We start from the raw sequence: 21,883 nt of genomic DNA on the forward strand, positions 1-21,883 counted from the left end.
ATGACAAAATCCATCCCGGCTTTGGGGTCAGGTTTGAAGGAAAACTCTGCCGATCCATGGATCGGTGAGACGAAAAACCTTCCGGGACATAGATTATCATAGAAAGTTAGGTCCACCTAGGCAATTTTACATACATGACTCTGATCTGCTTAGATTATTTACAATTCATACATGCAGACTGGGTTTACAATTGAAATGATCAAGCTTTTGATGACTGGAGGCTGGCACGGACACGTCGTTCAGGTGCTATCTCTTTCTGCCAAGAAAAGAGGGTGTACCGCATGGGAAGTTGACCAGTAGTGGTCAACATGAACTAGATCTAAGATCCCCTTAGATCTACTTTTCTGTTGGGAAAAGAAGCCTTGGCATACTTGCCAAAGGCACACCCCTTGCACACTCCCTGTTGCTCCTTGCTGAACTCCAGAAGACTAGTGACAATCTCCCTTAGTATGGGCAATACTTTGCGATGCAAGTGACCCATCCCCCTGTGCCAAATCTCACACTAGTTGTCACTATCTTTAACCAAGGCTTGTGTTGGTTGAGCCTTCAACACATATAGATTACCCTCTTTGCCTCCAATAACTCATTTAGAGTCAAGCCTAGAATCACTCAACCGAATGAGAGCCTATCCATCCTAGAAAGTAATAGCACGTCCCTTGTCCTCCATGGTTGAGACTAAGAGTAAATTATTCTTAAGCCCCAAAATAAATAACAACACTTCACTTCTAGACTAGGTTATCGGATCTGTGGGGGTCAGATGACAAAAATGTCGATCCATGGATCAGAAACGAGTACGGATATGGATCCGATTGGATCCATGGAGTATCCGCCATGCATACGATTCTGTAATGTATCTGAAATTTTCAAACCATGTCGCTAGCCCAGGCCCGAATCTAGTGGTTTTGGAGGCAGATCCGACAACAACTAGTGTTACGAACATCAGGATCGGGATTAAATCGACGAGGGTCCAAAATCGGAAAAAATTGGTAAAAATCAGCAGATACAAAAATATTCATTTTTTTTTCAATTTTTTTAATATCTAAAGCATCCACAACATAACATAAATGCATTGGCACATAAATATGATAAAAGAACTAATATATAAGATGTGTAATATCATTTCTATTGCTACATCACACATAATAGTGAATCATGTTTTGAATCAGTGAATACCAAGTCCTGAGTCCCAACTCAGCCTCAAAATATCAGTAAAAAATATAATAATGTATCTCATATCATGAGTCATAGTGTCATATACAATGAAATGAACCAAATAACTAATACTATTGATTTCCTCTGCCCCCCTTGCGAGAAAATGCAACAACTTTCCCTCTAGATGTAGATGGCGGTGGAGCTGGCAGTGGACTCTGTTGTGCTTTAGAAGCTGAAGAACGAGGAGGTATAGGAGGTAGACCACGTCCTCTATTGGTGACAGGGGTAGGTGGTGTCACCTCCTCCTCTTGTCGCTCCTTCTCCTCCTCTACCCTCTCCACTACCTCCTCTAACCAATCAGGGGCCGACTCCAAGATAGGCCTCTTGGTCTCAGCCTTCCATGCAACAGTGGTGTCAATCTCATCCAATGAGATGACCTCCACATCAGGTGTCCTCTCAAGTTGCCTCATCCACAATCAAAGGTTGCAGTAGACGTAGACCATGTCATTAAGTTGTTGGGACTCCAACTTGTTCAAGGGTCATAAATTAATAAATTATAAATAATAAAATAATAATTATAAAAAAATATTATTAAATGAATTCAAAAAATTAATTGGAAATTTGGAATATTTTAACCTTTTGTGCTTCTTGGTGTGTATTTTTTCAAATACACTCCAGTTGCACTCGCATCCCGAGGAGCTACATGTTTGCCTGAGCATTTGAATGGCAAGCCTTCGGAGATTGGGTACTCTGCCACCATAGCTTCTCCACTATACATCTACAACAAATAAGATAAACATAAGAAAAAATGAGATTTGAAAGTTTAAGCAAAGTATGAACTTGAAGAGACAATGAAATTTGAAATAAACTAAAGCTTACCTGGCATTTTAGTCTTCCTATGCACAACAACCATGTCAAAGCTAAATGTGCCACTTGCCATCCTGTATGTCTCCATTTCTTTGGAGATTTCTACACGTTCTGGTGGAAATGGAACCATCCGCTGAACACAAGTAAATAATCTATCCATAACCTCAGCATCAAATAAGAAACCACAAGAATAAGCAAATGCGGGGTTCATGTAAATCCCTACAACATGAATGGGACGATGGAGTATTGTTTCATCGCTCATCAATCACTTCCCATAGTAATTGTTGTTTCTCAAATTCCTCATCCCCCTTATCATTATAGTAGGTCTAAATGGTTCTTTGGCCCTATCCATGGCTTCATACAAGTAGCCCATTACGAGCTTGTCTCCATCAACTAATCAAAGAACCTTTACCAAAGGTCTAGTAATGCTACACACCTCCTACACTTCTACCTAGAAGCTTTCCTGGTATGAAACTAACCTGCATATGGCCTCTCCCTTTGGTTTGCGGTTAAATGCCAAAGCACACTACTCTTTCTGAAAGAAATATTCTCTTCACATCCCACATAGAATTCAATAGGGATTGAAGAGATATGAAACTGGTGGTGAACTGTGTAATGGCAAGGCACACCAACTCCTTGTTGTTGGTGAATGTTCTCATCAAATGAAGCGCAGATGCATGATTATATATAAATTTTGTAATGCTTTTTGATTACTCAACAATATCCTTGACAAAAGGAATTTTTCCTGTGTCTTCCAACATCAAATCAATGCAGTGTGCAGAACAAGGTGTCAAAGATAAGGTACGATGCCTTTCCATAAGCATCTTGCCAACAACAACATAATTTGCAGCATTGTCCATTATGACTTGGACAACATGTTGTGGACAGTGGACCCACCTCCTGAATGAACACATCCAACAAATCACATAATAACCGTGCATCTTTGATATGTGCAGATGCATCAACAAATTTCATAAACATTGTCCCCTTGGGACAATTAACCAAGAAGTTAATAAGGCTTCTACCCTTTTGATCGGTCCAACCATCTGACATCACAATGCATCCTGTGTGTGCCCATGATGCCCTAAACTCCTCCAATCTCTTAGTGTAGTCAACCTTTTCATTTTGAAGAATGCGCCCTCTAAAGTCATCATAAGAAGGGACTTTGTACCTTGGGCCAACAATAGCAATAACATCAACCACGGGTTGGAAAAATGGATTGTTCCTTGCAACGCTGAAAGGAATATCACTCCAAAGAAGAAACTTGCCCAACAACTTGTTAGCTTCTTCTTTCTCCCTTTTTTTAATAACTGAAGAGATAGATGGTTGTGAACCAGGTGTGGTTCTAGGAACAAAAAATGATGAGGTAGCTACAAGGTTGGCTGTAGATGTTGATGGTGAAGTAGAACCAATACCACTCTCATGTTCACCTCCCAATCCTGACACTCTACTCCCTGCTAGTTGACTCTTCAGAGCTGACTTGGACAATTTGGTTTGCTCTATTTCTTCCAATGATTTGAGGGCTCTTCGGATGATTTTTGGATTTGTATTTGTGCAAGGTCCTACCTCATGTCTAGGAACTTGTGCAAGGTGATACTTCAATCTGTATACTCCCTTTGTCATATGATGTCTACATAACTTATGAGTCAAATTTGATTTGTCAAACCCTTCATCAGGTTCACCAAATTCCCACAAAGAGTCCAATTTCCTTGGCATATTTGTAACTTTGTTGAACTCTTGAGTTTTAATGTAAGATGAAGTTTGAAGTTTGAACCTAGGGCACAAGAAGAATTGCAAGTTAAAAAAATAAAAATAAAATTTACATACAACATTTTGAATTTTTGACCAAAAAAACCCTCAACTCAATGCAACAATAATGGCAAAAAATACACATTCAAACCCAAGCAAAAATGATGAAAAAAACTAGGGCACAAGAAGAAATTAAACAAATAAATCTAACAATCAAGTTTTTGCATTTTTGACCAAAATAAACCCTCTCCACTAAATGCAACAAAAATGAAAAAAAACACAATCAAATCCAAACAAAAATCATGGAAAATAAATGGGTGATAGAAACCCAAGGAAAAACAAGAAAAAAACAAAAAAAATGGCCAAATTTGATGCCCATACTTGAAAACCATGCTTTGCTAAAGAAACTTGGTCCAAACTTGATATTTTTTTGCTTGGGATGCTAAATTCCTTCACTTTTCTCCTCTTTTTCCCTTGTAGATGTGTTCTCCTCCTCCTTAGTTCTCACTCTTGCCCTCTGTTTGAAAAAAAAAAAAATTGCTTTTAAAACTCACTGTTCTACGACCCACGATTTTTAACGATCGGATTGCGATTTTTTGAAAATAAAAAAAAAATTCGTCGAAAAAATCTATAATTAAATCGTTCTGGCAAAAAAATCATGATGTTTGCATCACTGATAACAACAAACGCATGAAATAGGAATCACAAAATTTATTGTTTGATTTTTTGTATTTTGGCAATACGTTTGGGAAAAATCTCATGGAAAATTGGGCAGCTTCTAAATACAACTGCTCTTTTGTCCATTGTAATAAGAGACAAAATGACCACGGAAAATAGCACAAAAACTGTGCATGGTCAACGAACACTGTGAGCATGGAGAATAGAGCGAACGTGAGGGCAATGTGAGCGTGGAGAATAGAGCGAATGTGAGGGCAATGGGACTTGACCGCTATGTGGGAAACAGGACAGTATCGCTCGAGGGTGAAAACGAGACCAACGACACTAGAGCGTTGTGCGAAAGTGACGGGCTTGGAGTGCTGCGTTGTGTAAAGGGCTTTGTATCGTGTTTGTACCGTTGAAAAATAAAACGTATATTTTAAATTTTAGACTTTATTTATAATTACTTTATAATGTAGTTTATAATTATTTGAATATAATATAACTATAATCTAAACCAATATTATTATAATATTAAATATATTTAATGTGATATGTTCATTTAATATTTAAGTAGAGATATATCAAGAATATAAATTATAAACATTAAATAGTTTAAATAATATAAATTAATTTAAATTATGGTTTAAACTAGTCATTTATAAAAAAATAAATATAAATAAGTTTAAATTATAATTATTATTCAAATATTTAAAATATTATAACTATCAAATATAGTTATATTAACATTTTTAATATTTAAATTTTGTTATAATATTAAATATTACATTTAATAAATATAGTCAAAATATTAAATATTTAAAATTATTCAATAGTTAACCTATATTAAATATTTAATAGTTATAATTTAAGCTATCATATATTATGCTAAATAATTATAATTTAAAATAATATAAACTATAAATTATAAAAGCTTTTCTATAGTGTTTTAAGAATGATTTTTTATATTTAATTCTAATGTTGTTATTCGTGAATGGTTTTGATTTGGAACTTCAAATATGTTTTTTAAAATTAAAAAATGTTATTATATATTTTTGTACTTGTCGTATCTTTGCCGTATCCGGATCCTGAGATTTCAAAAATTTGGCAAATCTGTATCCGAATCCGTATCTGTAAACGGATCCATTTCCGTATCTTGGTAACTTAGCTTATAGAGAACCTTCTAATTCCAATTGGAACAAGATAGTCGCAACTCACTCTACACCATTCTTGGCATTGTTTCCAAGCTCCACATGCAAATCTAAGTCTCACTCTGATAGACAGGTGAACAACTCCTTTGCTCCTGTCATGTGACAAGAAGCTCCACTATTCGCATGCCAAGCACCATTGGAAATTATGCCAAGAGACAAGAGACTAACAAGAACTCCTCAAACTTTGGAGTGAACTCCTTAATCTAAGTATCTGCAAAAGCTGCTACTTATTGCAACTTCCCTTTCCCCTTCTTTCGTTCAGGACACTGAAGTATAGTGCCCACTTTTGTGGCATGCAAAGCATTTTACCTTCCTTGCCTGATTGGAAAGAGCCAAATTCTCATCATCACCCTACTGTTGGTCTGCTAGAGATTCCTCCCGAATCTCTGCCAGAATGAAATCATCCCATAGCTTGCCAAACTTAAGAAGTGTCTCCCATGCAATGATGCCCTTGATGAATGGGACCCATGGCTTGGTGAAAGCATTCAGGGCTGTCATCACCATCTCTTCATCTATCACAACCTTCCCACTATTGCCAACTAATCACAAACCTGAGTTATCCTAGTGAGATAGCTAGTCATTTTGGCATTTCTAAATTTCTCCCTTAACGACATCTCCCTGTTTGTATTACTGCTCTAAAAAAGATTTGTCAGGGCCTCAAACATTTACCTTGCTAACTTCTTCTCAGATAGGCCAGGAATCAAATGATCCTTCACCGCATCTAGGATTGATCATCCTAGACTTCACATCCTTCCAGTTATGGATCCCCAACTCCATTGCATCTGTCGAAAGGGCTATTGTGGTATTTACAAAATCCCACAACCCATTTTCCATCAATAGTAAATACTAATATAACCATCACCTTCCAAGGGATGAAGTCAGATGCACCCTCCAAAGAGTACTTAAACTGTTTGTTTCCATCTCCAAAACAAAATTTTTCCATAAGAAAACCTACTACTAGAATTTTAGAAATGTTGCAAAACTTGTGAAATTTTGAATTCCTCTTCAGAGTTTATTGCCCTGATACCATGTTAAACTTGTAATTCCTTATCTGACTTATTATTCCTAGTAAATTTATAACCTAGAAATTTAAATCTGCAGTTACTAAATAAAAACACACTAGAATTTTAACTCAGAAATTTACAGTGGAAGGAAATATAGGAATCATTCTCACACAGAAGTTAACCTTCCAACTGAACTTCACTTTTATTACTCAGAACAATGAGGGTTCCCTAACTGGGAAAATGACCCTACTAAAAAATACAAGCTACAGCAATTACAGAGATTTTCTGGGAACCTATACCAGCTATATTGCCCCCCACATCTCCTTTGAAACAACTCAGAAACCTGTTGTTTGCCTCAGCCTACAATCAGCCCTCGATTGTGTGGCTGATTGCATACCTAGGCACTTGTACCAGTTATACAAGGCCTCTGTTGCACACCTTTCAAATGACCCATATATTTATAGCGATGTGTTTCTACTCGTAGAGTTCCTTTTCTTGGGAATGATTAAAGGAACTATATCCTGGGGGAACTTTATGTATCAAGTTTAAACATTAAAGGAACTTATTACAAATAGACCTGTGTTTTTATTTATATTTTTTATTTTGATTATGGTTGGTTCATAATTTGTAATTTTCATTTTTAGGGATATTAAAAGAATGTCGAATGAATTAATTCACATGGAGCAAACAGCTCAATGATAATACAAAGATATTTACAAGAATAGAAACATCAGGTTTCTATGTAGAATATCGAACAAACAGTTTCATCTAAGAAACTGCTAAAAGAATAAGAATAGAAACATCTAAAAGACTGAGCATTACTAAATAGAGATATAGAGATATATTCTAATACCCTCCCTTAATGCTCAATCTATTTACAACACCAATAGACCCGCGAAATTTTACAAATTTATCAGGACCAAGAGGCTTGGTAAAAATATCGGCGGGCTGCTCTGTGGTGGGAACATAGTGCAACTGGACTGAGCCGTCTTCAACCAACTGTCGAATGTAGTGGCAGTGAGTTTCCACATGCTTTGTTCGTTCATGAAAGACAGGATTCTTGGCAAGTTTGAGCACTCCCTGATTATCACAAAACAAAGAAGTAGGCCCTGTCTGAAAAACATGCATATCTGCAAGCATACGACGAAGCCAAACTGCCTCACAGGCGGCCTTAACTGCTCCCCGATACTCTGCTTCTGTTGAGGAGAGAGCCACAACCTGTTGCTTCTTACTAGTCCAAGTAACAGCTCCAGATCCTAGACTAAACACATACCCAGCTGTAGATTTACGGTCATCAACCGAACCGGCCCAGTCAGAGTCAGTGTAGCCACTGAGAATAGAAGTGGCGCTGTGAGTATATAAGAGGCCATAATCAGAAGTACCACGCACATATCGTAACACCCACTTTGCTGCTATCCAATGATCAGCTTTAGGAGCTGACATAAAGCGAGAAATGTAGCTTACTGCAAAACTGATGTCAGGTCTGGTAGCAGTAAGATAGATGAGACTGCCCACTAATTGCCTGAATAAAGTTTCATCCACAAGAGGAGAGGATGACTGTGCTGAAAGTTTGAGCCCTGGTTCCATAGGAGTCGTGGCCGGTTTGCAATCCTGCATTCTGAACCTTTCCACAAGATTTTTGGCATACTTGGACTGAGAAAGAAAGATCTGATTTTCAGTCTGCCACACTTCAACCCCCAGACAGTAATGAAGAAGTCCCAAGTCTGTCATCTCAAAAGTTCTGCATAGATCTTGTTTGATCCCATGGATCAAATGTGCAGAGCTGCCAGTAATGATAAAATCATCCACATAGACAACTACAAACAAGATATCATTATCAGTATGCTTGATATACAAGTTTGCATCAGATGGACTCCTCTGAAAACCTTGATTTGTCAGATACTGATCAATTTTTATGTACCAAGCCCGAGGAGCTTGTTTCAATCCATAGATTGCTTTAACTAACCGACACACTTTCTGTTCTTGACCAGCAACCTTGAATCCTGGAGGCTGCGTCATGTAGACTTCTTCTTGGAGATCACCATTTAGGAAAGCACTTTTTACATCCATCTGATGAACTTTCCAATTGAACTGAGCTGCTAGGGCAAGCACAAGCCTGATAGTACTCATCTTGGCTGTAGGAGCAAAAGTCTCCTCATAGTCGATGCCTTCCTGCTGTGAAAATCCTCGAGCCACAAGCCGAGCTTTATACTTGTCTAAGGTTCCATCAGCTTTGTATTTGACTTTATACACCCATTTGCAGCCTATGGGTTTTTTGTCTGCGGGAAGATCAGAAAGATCCCATGTGTGATTCTTCTGAAGACTCTGAAATTCTGCTTCCATAGCCTGTTCCCACTCAGATATACCCTTAGCTTCTGAATATGTTTGAGGCTCAAAAGTACTGTGAAGGTTAGCCATAAGAGCAAAATTGACTGTAGACTGTTGTCGGTTCTTATGCCTAGAAGTTCTACCTTCAAGGAGCTCATCATCCCGGAGATCACCTATGGTTTTAGCCCACCATTTTGGCCGAAGAGAAGAAGAACCAATATCAGGATTAGAGGGACCAATATCAGGAGGAAGAGAAGCAGGCTCAAGAGCAATAGGGATAGCAAGAGGGGGATTAGCTTCTGGAGGAAGCTCAGATAGAGTAGTATCAAATCTTGATGCTACATCATCCCTCCCATCAGATGGACTGACTGGAAGAAGAACACTGTGAGGCGGATCCTCAGAACGCTGCTCAGAAGAAGAAGACTGAAAGAATCCTCTGTCTTCATCAAATACTACATCTCGACTGAAGCTAAGTCGACCAGTGGCTATATCTATCAGCCTATAAGCCTTGTGATGATCACTGTATCCTGTCATCATGAGTTTCTGACTTTTGGAATCCAACTTAGATCGCTTAGCAGATGGAATCCAAACATATGCAACTGAGCCAAAAACTTTGAGATGACTGATCTTAGGCTTACGACCAGACCACACTTCTTTAGGAGTCTTCCCTTTAACAGCCTGAGTAGGGGATCGGTTAAGAAGGTAAACAGCAGTAAATACTGCTTCAGCCCAGAATTTGTTTGGAACACTCCGGTGTTGTAACATGGAACGAGCCATTTCAACAACCGTGCGATTGCGACGCTCGACAACACTGTTCTGCTGGGGAGTGTAAGGTGTGGTGAATTGACGTTTGATGCCATGAATATCACAGAAGTTGGCAAAAGCTGAGGAACAAAATTCCCCCCCATTGTCGGTCCTAAGGGTCATGATATTACAACCAGATTCGTTTTCAACTAAAGTTTTAAACTTCTGAAAGGTACTAAGAGCATCAGATTTATTTTTTAAAAAATACACCCACATCTTTCGACTGAAGTCATCTACAATAAGTAAAAAATATTTGCAAGCAGTTATAGAAGCTGTATTCATAGGACCACAAATATCAGCATGAAGTAACTGAAGTACCTGGGATGCTCGCCAAGATTCTCCATTTTTGAATGACGACCGATGTTGCTTTCCCGCTTGACAGGCGCTGCATACCCCCAACTGCTGAGTCTGAATATCAGGTAATCCTGACACAAGTCCCTCCCGAGAGAGCTGAGAGAGATACTGCATATTGAGATGCCCATATCGCTGATGCCATAGAGTACTGATGGGAGAGACACGAGCTGCTAGTGCCACTTCTGGAAAGTCACCGGTGTCAAGTAGCCTATATAGACCATGGTCCTCGAGGCCAGTAGCAACTGTCAGACTGGTCTCCCTGTCAATGATGGAGCACTTGTGTGCACTGAACATAACATCAAGCTGAGGAGAATTCCTCATAATCTGACTGACAGAGAGCAGATTAATCTCCATACCAGGAACATAGTATACATTTAGAAATATGAGCGTGCGTCCACCAGACTGAATTTGAACTGTACCCCTGCCAGCAACAGTGTACTTTTCACCTCCACCAAATACAACTGAATCACTGAAAGGTGAAAAGTCAATAAACCAGTCACGCCTGTGAGAGAAGTGGCGTGATGCACCAGAATCAATGTACCATGCAGAGGAAGGAACATGTTCTGAAGACCTTTTAGCCATAAAGGCGTAAAAGGCAGAATCTGTCTGCTCGGAATGTTCTGCAACATTCGCTGTCTGATGTGACCCTCCCTGTTTCTTTTGTTCAGCAGCAATCCTCTGCCTGCAGTCTTTCTTCATGTGACCGAACTTGTGACAGTAATTACACTGTACACTTTTCTTCCTGTTAGGATCAAAAGACTGAGATGATCCTCTCTGCTGAAAAGACTGAGAGGACTGATATTTTGCAGCAAATGCATTTTCCAAGGGCACTGATGAAGTACCACTACCAAACTGCTGTTTCCACCTATCTTGCTGCAGAAGTTTGGTACATAAATCTGAAAACTTCAGATCAACATTTGTGGTTGTAATGTTGAGTGTTTCAATGAAGTGTTCATAAGATTTTGGTAGACTCTTCAGGGTAATGACTACCATATCTTCTTCCTCCATGGTCCGACCAATGGCGTCGAGCTGATCTCGAATGTCTTTAATTTTGTTGAGATGTTCCTGTAAAGACATATGTTCATCCATCATGATGGAGAACAACTGATTTTTGAGAAAAAAAGCTCTGCTTTTATCAGATGTTTCATGCAATTCTTTCAACTGTTGCCAGATTTCAGCAGCTGTCTTGCCAGAAGGGATTTGTGGTAACTGATCATCAGCTACAGAGAGCTTGAGAAGCATAACAGCCTCTCGATTTCGATCATCAAATTTATCTTGATCGGTCCCGGCTGTACCGGGACGAAGCTCTTTGCCCAAAATGAGTTGATCAAGACGCCTGTACTCAAAAATGGTCAACAGTCTTTGTTTCCAAATGTTATAGTTGCTGCCATTAAAACGTTGATTTCCTTCTAACATCAGATTGGCAAGTGTGGCCATTTTCCCAAAAATACAGAAGTCTGACACACAAGAAAAATGTAGCTGCCTGTTTATCCTGGTGTAGTTAAAAAAAAACAGACTTTGTTCTGCTAAAAAAAATTGTTACCCAGCAAAAAATATCTCTGCAGCCTAAAACAATAGTAATACTGCTAGCACAAAATACAGATCTGAGAATATAGTTTCCCACAGGAGAATGCAAGTCTACCACAATTATATACTGATGCAATAAACAGATGTCACAGATATGCTTCAGGTCCTTGGAACTGCACCATAATCCGATCTGAGTTTGTAATATAGACTGTCAGGATCACAGGAAAAAACAATTCCGCTGATTGGTAACACTGCCGGCAACCGGAACCATAAATACAGCAAATACTAAGACTGAGAAAAAAAAACACGTGAGCTGTCTCAGCTTCACGTTTCCACTGATTGGTACTGCCGCAAACACAAACGCTGAAAGGATGGATCTACGTGAGCCGTCAAAAAAAAAAAATTTATTTATTTATTTATTTTTTTTTTACGCAGCTCACGTTTCCACTGATTTGCACTGCCGGCAAACAAAAACGCTGAAAGAAGGGACCCACGTGAGCCAAAAATTTACGCCTCAGCTACACACGTTCACGGTTCCAAAAAACGGTTTCCAAATACAGGTACTGGTCTCAGCTAACGGGTCTTAGCTAACGGGTCTCAGCTACGATCACGGGTTTGACATATAACTAACCACGATGTCGTGATTTGCTATCTCAAGACTGCTGGCTGAAATCAACGGGTTTCTGATACTAAGCTGCTGGCTTAAATAAATTACTCAGCTCCACTCACTCTGGTTTCGTATTAGAAGGACCACAGAGGTGTGATCGCAATGTGTTTCCGTTTAGATCTGAGATGACGACTACGATGTATTTGCCAGGGCCACACGTGTTTAAAATAAATAATAGACTGTTGCGTATCCACGGATTTGATATATATTTGCCACGATAGGCCACCATAAATTCACGGGTTTCAAACAAAGACTGTTGTCCGCAGAGCTTATTTTTTAAAAAATGCGTTTTGAATGAGAGAAAAAACACCTGGGTCACATTTGCCGAAGAATTCCACCGTAGATACGAGCTGAGTAGCCACCAGGCGAAGAAGAAAATAGCCGGATTCAATTCACGATTCCAAGCAAACTGTCCAGCCAAGAAAATCTCGCTCCCACTAAACAGTCACCGCCACAAAGTTAATTCCTTGAAAAAATGATCATGCAGGGGAAGAATCCATTTCTGTATCGAGATGGACGACTGTAAGCTTTTATCACAGCGAGCAAAGCCGAGGCTAAGACTCAGTGAAGGCTGCCTGGCTTACAGAGGGCTCGACCTTAGAAAGGACTCAAGAGATTGAGATGCAGAGATAATAACTGTTCAGGAAATCTCTCAACCTTGCTCTGATACCATAAAAGAATGTCGAATGAATTAATTCACATGGAGCAAACAGCTCAATGATAATACAAAGATATTTACAAGAATAGAAACATCAGGTTTCTATGTAGAATATCGAACAAACAGTTTCATCTAAGAAACTGCTAAAAGAATAAGAATAGAAACATCTAAAAGACTGAGCATTACTAAATAGAGATATAGAGATATATTCTAATAGATATAGTACATACATAATTTTCTCTGGGCATTGAATTTTATTAACAATCGATGAAAAGTTGTTTCTAATTGTCAAATTATATTTTCTGAGGTAATAAGTTACATTGGTTTAAATCATCTGTATACGCTTGTTATTTTTGTTGCATTTTGAGTTTCATATGTTATTTTTTGCTATCTTGATATTTTTTTTAGTGGGATATATCTTTTATAATGAAAACTGTGTAATGTTCTCTCTCTACATATGACTGGCATATGAATATATGAACGATATCGTCAAAATCACACTGGATTTTAGGTGGTTTTGTTATTTATAGTGCTTTGTGCTTTTTATGTAACCATTTCTTTTACAAGACACTTGTTTCAAATCTCTCAGTTTTAACATTGGAATATATGTGCAGGTGTTGAAGAGTGAAAACCAACACAACTATGTCTTACAAGCTTCCTTCGAGTCTACAAATTTCAAAAGAGAGGAATAATTTGTGTGGGGTATTTATTCAATTTTGAACGGGTTTTTAGTTGTAACTATTGCGACATTAGTCCATGAAGGTTAATGCTATTTGTTACCTCATTACACTTTCGTATGGTCCTTCATTCTTTTTGGTAAAAAATATATTATGCTTGTAGACGGTTGGTTTAAAAGAAGTCAGGCTGTAGTTTTGGCAAACCTGATTAAAGAAAATGTACATGTAACATAACAAGCTCTATATACTAATATTGAATGAGCACCCTTCTTTTCTTAAGCATATAATATCCTTTTTTATGTGAGTAAAAATGATTTCATTTCCTCGATGGAAATATCTATGAAAACTATTCATCCTACAATGAATAACATAATCTAATCCCACTTAAACTAGATACATAAGATACATGACAAATACTACCATATTATAACTTGCATTTAAATCCAATATATCACTAACAAAATTATAGAGGTCCTTTTTTACAACTAGCTAGTGTTAGCTTTAGTGGTTCGAAATTGTTTACATCATGGTTGAGGTTGTTTCATGTGATGGGGTGCATGGTATTGTCTATCCTTGGTTTTAATGTGATGGACATACACATTGGGGATACCTCGCTGATGAATTTCCCTACCTTGATTTTATGTCTATGTGGCACACTTCCTCTGAAGGTTGGAGACCTATGTATCTTGGTGACTACTTCATGATGCATGGACAAGGGGGTTGCTTGCTTGCATGGGAGGACAACTCACCTTGGAGGAGGCATATTGAATTTCTTGGCAAAGGGCATTAATGCCCTAGATGTGATGGAGACACTTGGTTATTTGCATGGAGGATCTCCCGTTGCTAATTGACTTATTTAATTTTCTAATATGGATAGATGATGATAGATGATAGATGATATATAAGATTTGTCAAGTGTAGATTTTAGCATTATAACTTTTATAATTGTTCATTTTTCGTAAGTTTTTAGATTATGTTTGGGGTGCTTTATGTGATGTGGGTTGCATGCTTCATGGATGACCCTTGGACAAACATAGGGGAGTCAACTTGCTAATTGATTGTTAGGCCTTGTATGGATGTTCAAATGACATGGGTTGTATACCTACGAAACTTTGTGACTTCTTGATGTAGCCAACACATTTGGCTGCTTGCTTAGAGGACACCTTGATTTGGAGGAGCATTGGGCATCTTGGAGAAGGGCATTGAATCCTAGATGGAATGGGTACACTTGGTTACTTGCATGCAGGCGTGTATTTGATTTGAGGAAATTTGGATTAAGTGAGTGGTCATGTAGGTGTGGTGGATGTAGATTAGTAGATATCTTTGGAGGAGCATTGGAGCTTTAAAGGCTCATGGAGGTGGAGGATTGGATACATCTCGTGGAGTGTTTATGCCTTGGAGCCTTGCTTGTGGACATCATCAACTGGGAACTTGACATGTGTCACTAGGAGAGAAAGCACTCCATTTGTGAGCTTACTTGTGTAGAGTTAAGTTTCTTGCAAAGGTTTAGGCTTAGGCCCACTTTATATTATTGGGCTCTCTTACCTTGTATAAATAGAGGAAGGAGAGAGTTCATTCATTCAATCACCATCATCATTGTACTCTATTCTTCGTACTTGTCTTTTAGGGAGCAAGATGTTAACAACCAAGATGTCTCTCTCTTCTTCATGTCTTCTCCTATGGTTTTCTCATGTGAAGAACATGCATCATAGGTGATGATCACTTGTCTAAATTCATCATGTTGTGTACGGTTGTAGCCTCTCTTTGTACTGTACATTGTATTATCACCCTTTATCATGGAGTGCTAGGGTTTTGGGAGAAGTTTGAGGGTTTTCTAGGGTTAGGGTTTCAGCTTAAAGGAGGCAAAGAAGTAGGGTTTGTCAGAAACCCTAGACGATAAAGAAAAATGGGTATTGTAGCTATTGTGAGAGAATAAGACTAGGGTTTTGGAAACATTAGCACTACTTGGTATCCTTGATTAAGGAGGAGAAGAGGAGACCTTAGATACTTGTGGGAGATAAGTGTTGAAGCTAAGGAGAACTTGTTGGTTTTAATGCTAACTTGTGGATCTTTGGTGGTGGCTAGGGGGTTCATGGTTTTGCCTAGCTCGGATTTGGCGAGCTAGAGATTGTATCAACTCTGTGATAAAGTTGTGTTATGTATGTTTATTTTGTGTGTGCGTGTGAAGGAAGTTTCTTGTTATTTGAAATTGTGTAATTGCATATTTAATTTTTAGCTTGCTTTGTCTTTTTTATTTGATCAATAATTTCGAACACTTATTATTCATGCTTGTTTGACATAACATAGTGGTAAAATTGGGAGGTGGTTTAACACAACAAAAAGATGAGAGAGCAATTTTTTTCGCTATAAAATATGTTGTAATAAAGTGATTTTCATATCTAATTTGTACTTGGAAAATTGTGTCCTATTAGATGAAAATTGTACTAATGTAAACTTTGAAATGGGCACTGTATCGAGTACCCGTTTTTTTGAGGTAGAAAAAATCATACGATTTTGAAAAGCGTCGATTCAAAATACAACATTTCTTTTTGGAGCATATTTTTGACAATTTAAATTTTCTTATGTATAAAGTATGAACATTTTTTTTAAATGTTGATGATTTTTATGTTGATTTTGAAAAGTGTTGATAAGATATCAACCATTTTTTTGAGGGTTTGTTTTTAACACTTCAAATTTTTTAATATATTAAGTGGAAAGTTTTTTAAGATTTAGGGAATTTTCATGTGGATTTTGAAAAACATAAACATTTTTTTAAGACATATTTTTGACATTTTAAATTTCCTTATATTCTAACTATGCACAATTTTTTTTTTTCAAATGTTGATTATTTAACCATTTTTCAAGTTGTCTAATTTTCGACAAAATAATTGAGAAAAATAAAAACACAAAAAAATAAAAGAAATAATAAAAAGTAAATAAAATATATATATTAAAACATGGCGAAAAAAACAAATATAAAAAATATGTCAAAAAATTATATTAAAACATTAAAAAAAAACAGGATTAAAAGAAAAAACTAAAATTTAAAACATTGCGAAAAATAAAAACTAAAACAAACCAAAAATTTAAAAAAAAATAATAACAAGAGAATATATATATATATATATTTTGTATTCAAGCTTTTATGATCCATAATGAATTAAGCAAAGTTTTCCGGTAGAAATCACATAAGATAATTTTTTTGCCGACACGTTTCGAACTAACAAGTGTGGTTTATCATCAAGAACAAATGAAGAAATAGACCATGGCAAAGGCTTAAATAGAGAGCAATGTAAAGACATAAGTTCAAGTAACGGCTATATTTGAACAATAATATTTAAATTATGATATTATTTATTAATATATTAAAAACAAATATTATTAAGTAATGGCGTTTTTGAAAAATAATATTTAAATAATGGTATTAATTTATTAATTTATTAAAAGATATTAGTAGGTAACTGCGATATTAAACCGCTAGTTTTTTAAAAAACTAGCCGTTTAATATAGCGGTTACCTACTAATATTTTTCTAATAAATTAATAAACTAATATCATTATTTAAATATTATTTTTCAAAAACTAATTATTTAATATAGTCGTTCCTTATTAATATTTTTAATAAATTAATAAACTAATATCATTATTTAAATATTATTTTTCTAAAACTAGCCGTTTAATATCGTCGTTACTTGAAATTATATCTTTATATTGCTCTTTGTTTAAATCTTTGCCATGGTCTGCCTCTTCATCTGTTCTTGATGATGAACCACATTTGTTAATTATATCTTTACACTGCTTTTTGTTTAAATCTTTGCCATGGTCTGCCTCTTCATCTGTTCTTGATGATGAACCACATTTTTTTGTTCGAAACGGGTTGGCCAAAAATCTCTTACGTGATTTCTACCGAAAGACTTTGCTTAAATAAAAAATTATATTAAAAATAAATAAATAAAAAATAAAAATATTGTATTTAGGCTTCTGTTATCCATAATGAATTAAGCAAAGTCTTTTGGTAGAAATTATATAAGAGAGTTGGCCAAAAATCTCTTACGTGATTTCTATCGAAAGAATTTGCTTAAATAAAAAATTATATTAAAAATAAAAAATAAAAATATTGTATTCCGGCTTCTGTGATCCATAATGAATTAAGCAAAGTCTTTTGGTAGAAATTATATAAGAGAATTATTTTATCTATGTAAATATTGACGTCCTTTTTATAATATTTGTTGTTGATTTATTTTTCATTAGAGTTCATTTTCTTGATCCTTCGTGTTTTTTATTATTATGTATTTTATCATCCTATTCGTTCTTAACTTTTTTTTAGTATTTTTATTATTTGTTTAATGGGCCTCAGCCCCATATTTTATTGTTGGCCCTGTTTTATTTATTGATTACTTTTCTTTGAATATATATATATATATATTTCTTTTGACTTGTGTATATTTTTGTTTTATTTTAATTTTTTTTCCATTAGTTATTTTATTTATTATATGATCTTGTGTCGATTAGGGTCTTGACTCGTTTTTATAATTTTTACTTCTCTCCTTGTTTAGAGTTTGACTTTGATTTTTTTTAATAAATTTTTTTAAATATTATTTTTTAAAAACTAGCCATTTCATATATCCGATATATATATATATATATATATATATATATATAATTGTTTAAATATCGTTGTTACCTGAAATTATGTCTCTACATTGCTCTCTATTTACGTCTTTGTTATGGTCTTCCTCTTCGTCTGGTCCTGATGATGAACCAGTGTTGTTGGTTCGAAACTTGTTGGCAAAAAAATTCTCTGATGTGATTAGAAAGACTTTAATTAAAAAAAAACAAAAACAAAAACAAAAAAACAAAAAACAAAATAAACTTATAAATGAAATTTTTAAAAAATATATTTAAAAAAAAAAAAAAAAAAATCTGAGAATCAGCGCTTCACCTCCTTAGGCTTATTGGATCGCGAGAATGAAGGGTCAATAATGACTCTTTCATTCAAGTATTAATTTTTTTTATTTTTTTAAGCATAATTCTTTTTCATAATGCCATGGTTGAAATATGTAGTCATGATCTTTGGTTTTAATTCCATGGTTGAAAAATTGTTAAAGTTTTAAGGGTTTTTTAAGTCATGATATTTTATATTTAACACTAACGCTGAAAATTTGTTGGAATTTTAAGGTTTTTTAGAGACATGATATTTTATTTTTAATGTTAGCCCTGAAAATCATTGGAATTTTAAAGCTTTTCAGAGTCATGATATTTTATCCTTAAATGCCATTGTTAAAAATTTACATGAAGAAAAAAAAAAACGTTATTACAACATCAATGCTATTTGTTTTCAGGGGGTGTTTTGCAAAAAAAAAAAAATGGTTTTAATTGGTTTTTACTGCCATTTTTAAAAAACGTTGTTTTTATTGGCTTTTACTGCTATTTTTAAAAAATGTTGAAAATTTACCCCGAAAACTGTTAGGATATTCCAGCGCATAAGAATTAATTACATATAACTTGGTTTAGTGTATAGTTAGATAAAGTATGTTTATTTAGTATATACGTTTTGTAACTTACAATCCGATAGTCATGATATGTTCTAGACATGAAGTGATCCGACGGTTCATTATCTCCTTAGTATTACGGACACTTGATCTATGGCTTAAGACCAGATTGGTCCATGATCTCTATTTAAAGCGCATGAAGGTTCATTTGTGGGATACCGTTTATGAGAGAAACTTATGTAATTTTTTTTTCTTTTATTAATAATATTGCCTGAAGTGGTTGCATCGCCTCATGTGGTGTTCTTTGGTGTTCAATCTAAGGAAGTTACCCTGTAAATTCCTATATGGTATCAGAGCCATTAGAGGGTTGCATCCGTTGGTGATCCGAATCCAAAGTCGGTACAACTGCATCCCAATATTGTTTCCTAGATCTATTGTTTCTAATTGCTTTCGGGCCGAGAGGACTACTCAATTGTGTTAGGAGCATATGTTCTAGTGAAGAACCCATTTCATTTCACATGAAAAGGTTTCAAGTAACCCTAGCTACGTCATTTTTAAGATATGGGGGTATATAATTTTTATTTGCAGTTATAGTTATTTATCTCTCTATTTATTTCGGTTTATAGTCTATACTTTTTTATATTACCGGATCTATGTCTTTCATTTCTGCGTATGCTCTTTGCTCCATGACTATGAGATCTGGCAAACCAAAAACATAAAGAAAATTTTTTTCTCATGTGTATGCTCTTTTCTGACATGCATTAGTGTGATGTCGGGAAATTAAAAACATTGAGAAAAATATTTAGTTTCTAGGGGACTAATCCCAAATCGAAGTTGAAGCCATAAGGCTTGCATACTTTTGCTTGTTTGTTTGGTTTGTGTGGTTGTTTTTTTTGTTTTGCAGGCAAAAAAGGGTTGTTTCAAGTAAGCACGCACTCCAAAGCTGCGAAAAAAATAATAATAAATAAATAAATAAAAATAAAAATTTACTAAATCTTTTAACTAGCTCACTGGGTCTAAAATTACTTTATGAAAATAGAGGTCTTGAGTTCATGTCTTTCTTTTTGTTGAATTATTTTTTCAAAAAGCACATGTAACTTATGTTTTAAAGTTACTTTATGTAAAAGTGTTCTCGCTCATTATAAAAAGTGAGTCATTTTATCTTTTATTTAAGTTACAATTTAGTGAATAGTTAATAAAGTACCATTGCAAGAATGGCTTTCACTTATTTATAAAAGTAGGTTACATAAAATAATTTTTTTTAAAGTGAGCTAATTAGATTAGTTTTGGAATGGGGGGGGGGGAGGAGGTTGGATTTTTTTTTTAAATATAACATTATCTTTAACTTCCAAACATTCACATGGTTCCTTGGCATCTTCAACAACCTTTCTTCAAAAGGCCATAAGTTCTTCATCCGGAAGCTGTTTTCAGAGCTGTTTTTTTAATCGGCCTAATTTTTCGAGATATTTCCATTGGAACACTTAGTTTCAGTATATACAACTTCAATTTCTTTTAAAATGGAATGTTCATGCCTAGTTATTCTGAACAACACCAACTACTTCCAATGATTATCCTACATGGTGGATTTGCTCAAAAGCAAAGGTCTTTATAGAATAGCTTCAGACCAAGAGTCTAAACCTTCATATGAAGATAAGTAAGATCAAGCACATGGGTTGATAGGGATGTCTATTTCTCCAGACCTTAAATTCCATATCGCAGAAATTGATACCTTCGATGAAGCAATGAAAAAGCTCAGTAATCTTTTTGGAATTAAAAATGAAATTAGAGCCCATTAACTCGAAAATGAGTTGCTTACTTTGGACCCCAATAATTTTCCTTCCATTGAAGATTTTTTGTGTAAAATTCAAAACCCTTGGAATTCTCTTGGAAGGTGTTAAGGTTAAAAAGGAAGATGATGGCCTTATCTATTCCATTCTTACAAAGTTAAGACTAGCCTACTATGTGTTTGTTTCCATCTTTCATTCTACTAGAGAAGCCTTTATTTATCAAGGACAAGACTACAAGTCCCCCTCTTTTGATGGCTTTTGTGATTCTTTAATAAGAGAACAAGAAAAACTCTTACATATTGGTCTTCTTAATACTAGAAACTCTTTTAAGCTCAACAACAACCAAGTTCAAAGAATATTAAGAAGAAACATCCTAAAAAGAATGGTCCTAAATCAAACAAGGGTCATAAGCAATTTTAGTCTCAAAATGAAAAATCAACTCAACAAAATGACAAGGAAAATAAAAACTAAGGGAAGAAGACTAATAGACATTGCAACTTTTGTAATCATGATGGCCACTTAGAATCCAAATGCTTTAAGAAGATGGAAGCCTTGGAAGAAGCAATGAAGAAGCATAACATCCATTTGGAGTACTCTTCAACTTCAACTTCATCTTCAAGAATAACACTTTTTGCATGTGGTTGTCAAACATCTCGGTCTGGTTATGCACTAAATGTATCTTCTTCTTCTCATTCTCATGAGTGGCTCATTGATTTTGGAGTTTCTTATCACATGGCCAAAAACAAAGCCATATTTTTTTTCTTTAAATGATTGTAACACCAAAAATATATATGCTAGTGATGATAGATCTCTTAGTGTTGTAGGGACTAGAACTATTCATCTAGACAATGGTCAATTTAATAATGTATTATGTGTTCCTACCTTATCTTGCAACCTTCTATCTGTTTATCAGATAATTCATTCAAATGAAGGTAAATCCATTGAATTTT

The 21,883-nt window shown here is 35.5% G+C and overlaps 1 protein-coding gene across 3 annotated transcripts in view; it reads left to right on the top strand.

Annotated features, from left to right (window-relative positions):
• Positions 1-13,943, top strand: part of LOC149239668 (glycerol-3-phosphate acyltransferase 9-like) — a 366,346-nt gene extending 352,403 nt beyond the window's left edge. For 2 of the 3 annotated variants that reach the window (XM_089373479.1, XM_089373480.1), the window contains one exon: positions 13,593-13,942. The gene's annotated coding sequence lies outside the window, so the exon portion shown is untranslated. Of the gene's footprint in view, positions 1-13,592 lie in introns of all 3 variants that reach the window. The other variant, XM_089373481.1, reaches the window with a different exon arrangement.
• Positions 13,944-21,883: the final 7,940 nt, after the last annotated feature.

The sequence above is a fragment of the Pinus tabuliformis genome, chromosome 8 (genome assembly GCF_031772625.1).
Source record: "Pinus tabuliformis cultivar Carrire ecotype Pingquan chromosome 8, CPIR1, whole genome shotgun sequence".
Lineage (NCBI taxonomy): Eukaryota > Viridiplantae > Streptophyta > Pinopsida > Pinales > Pinaceae > Pinus > Pinus tabuliformis.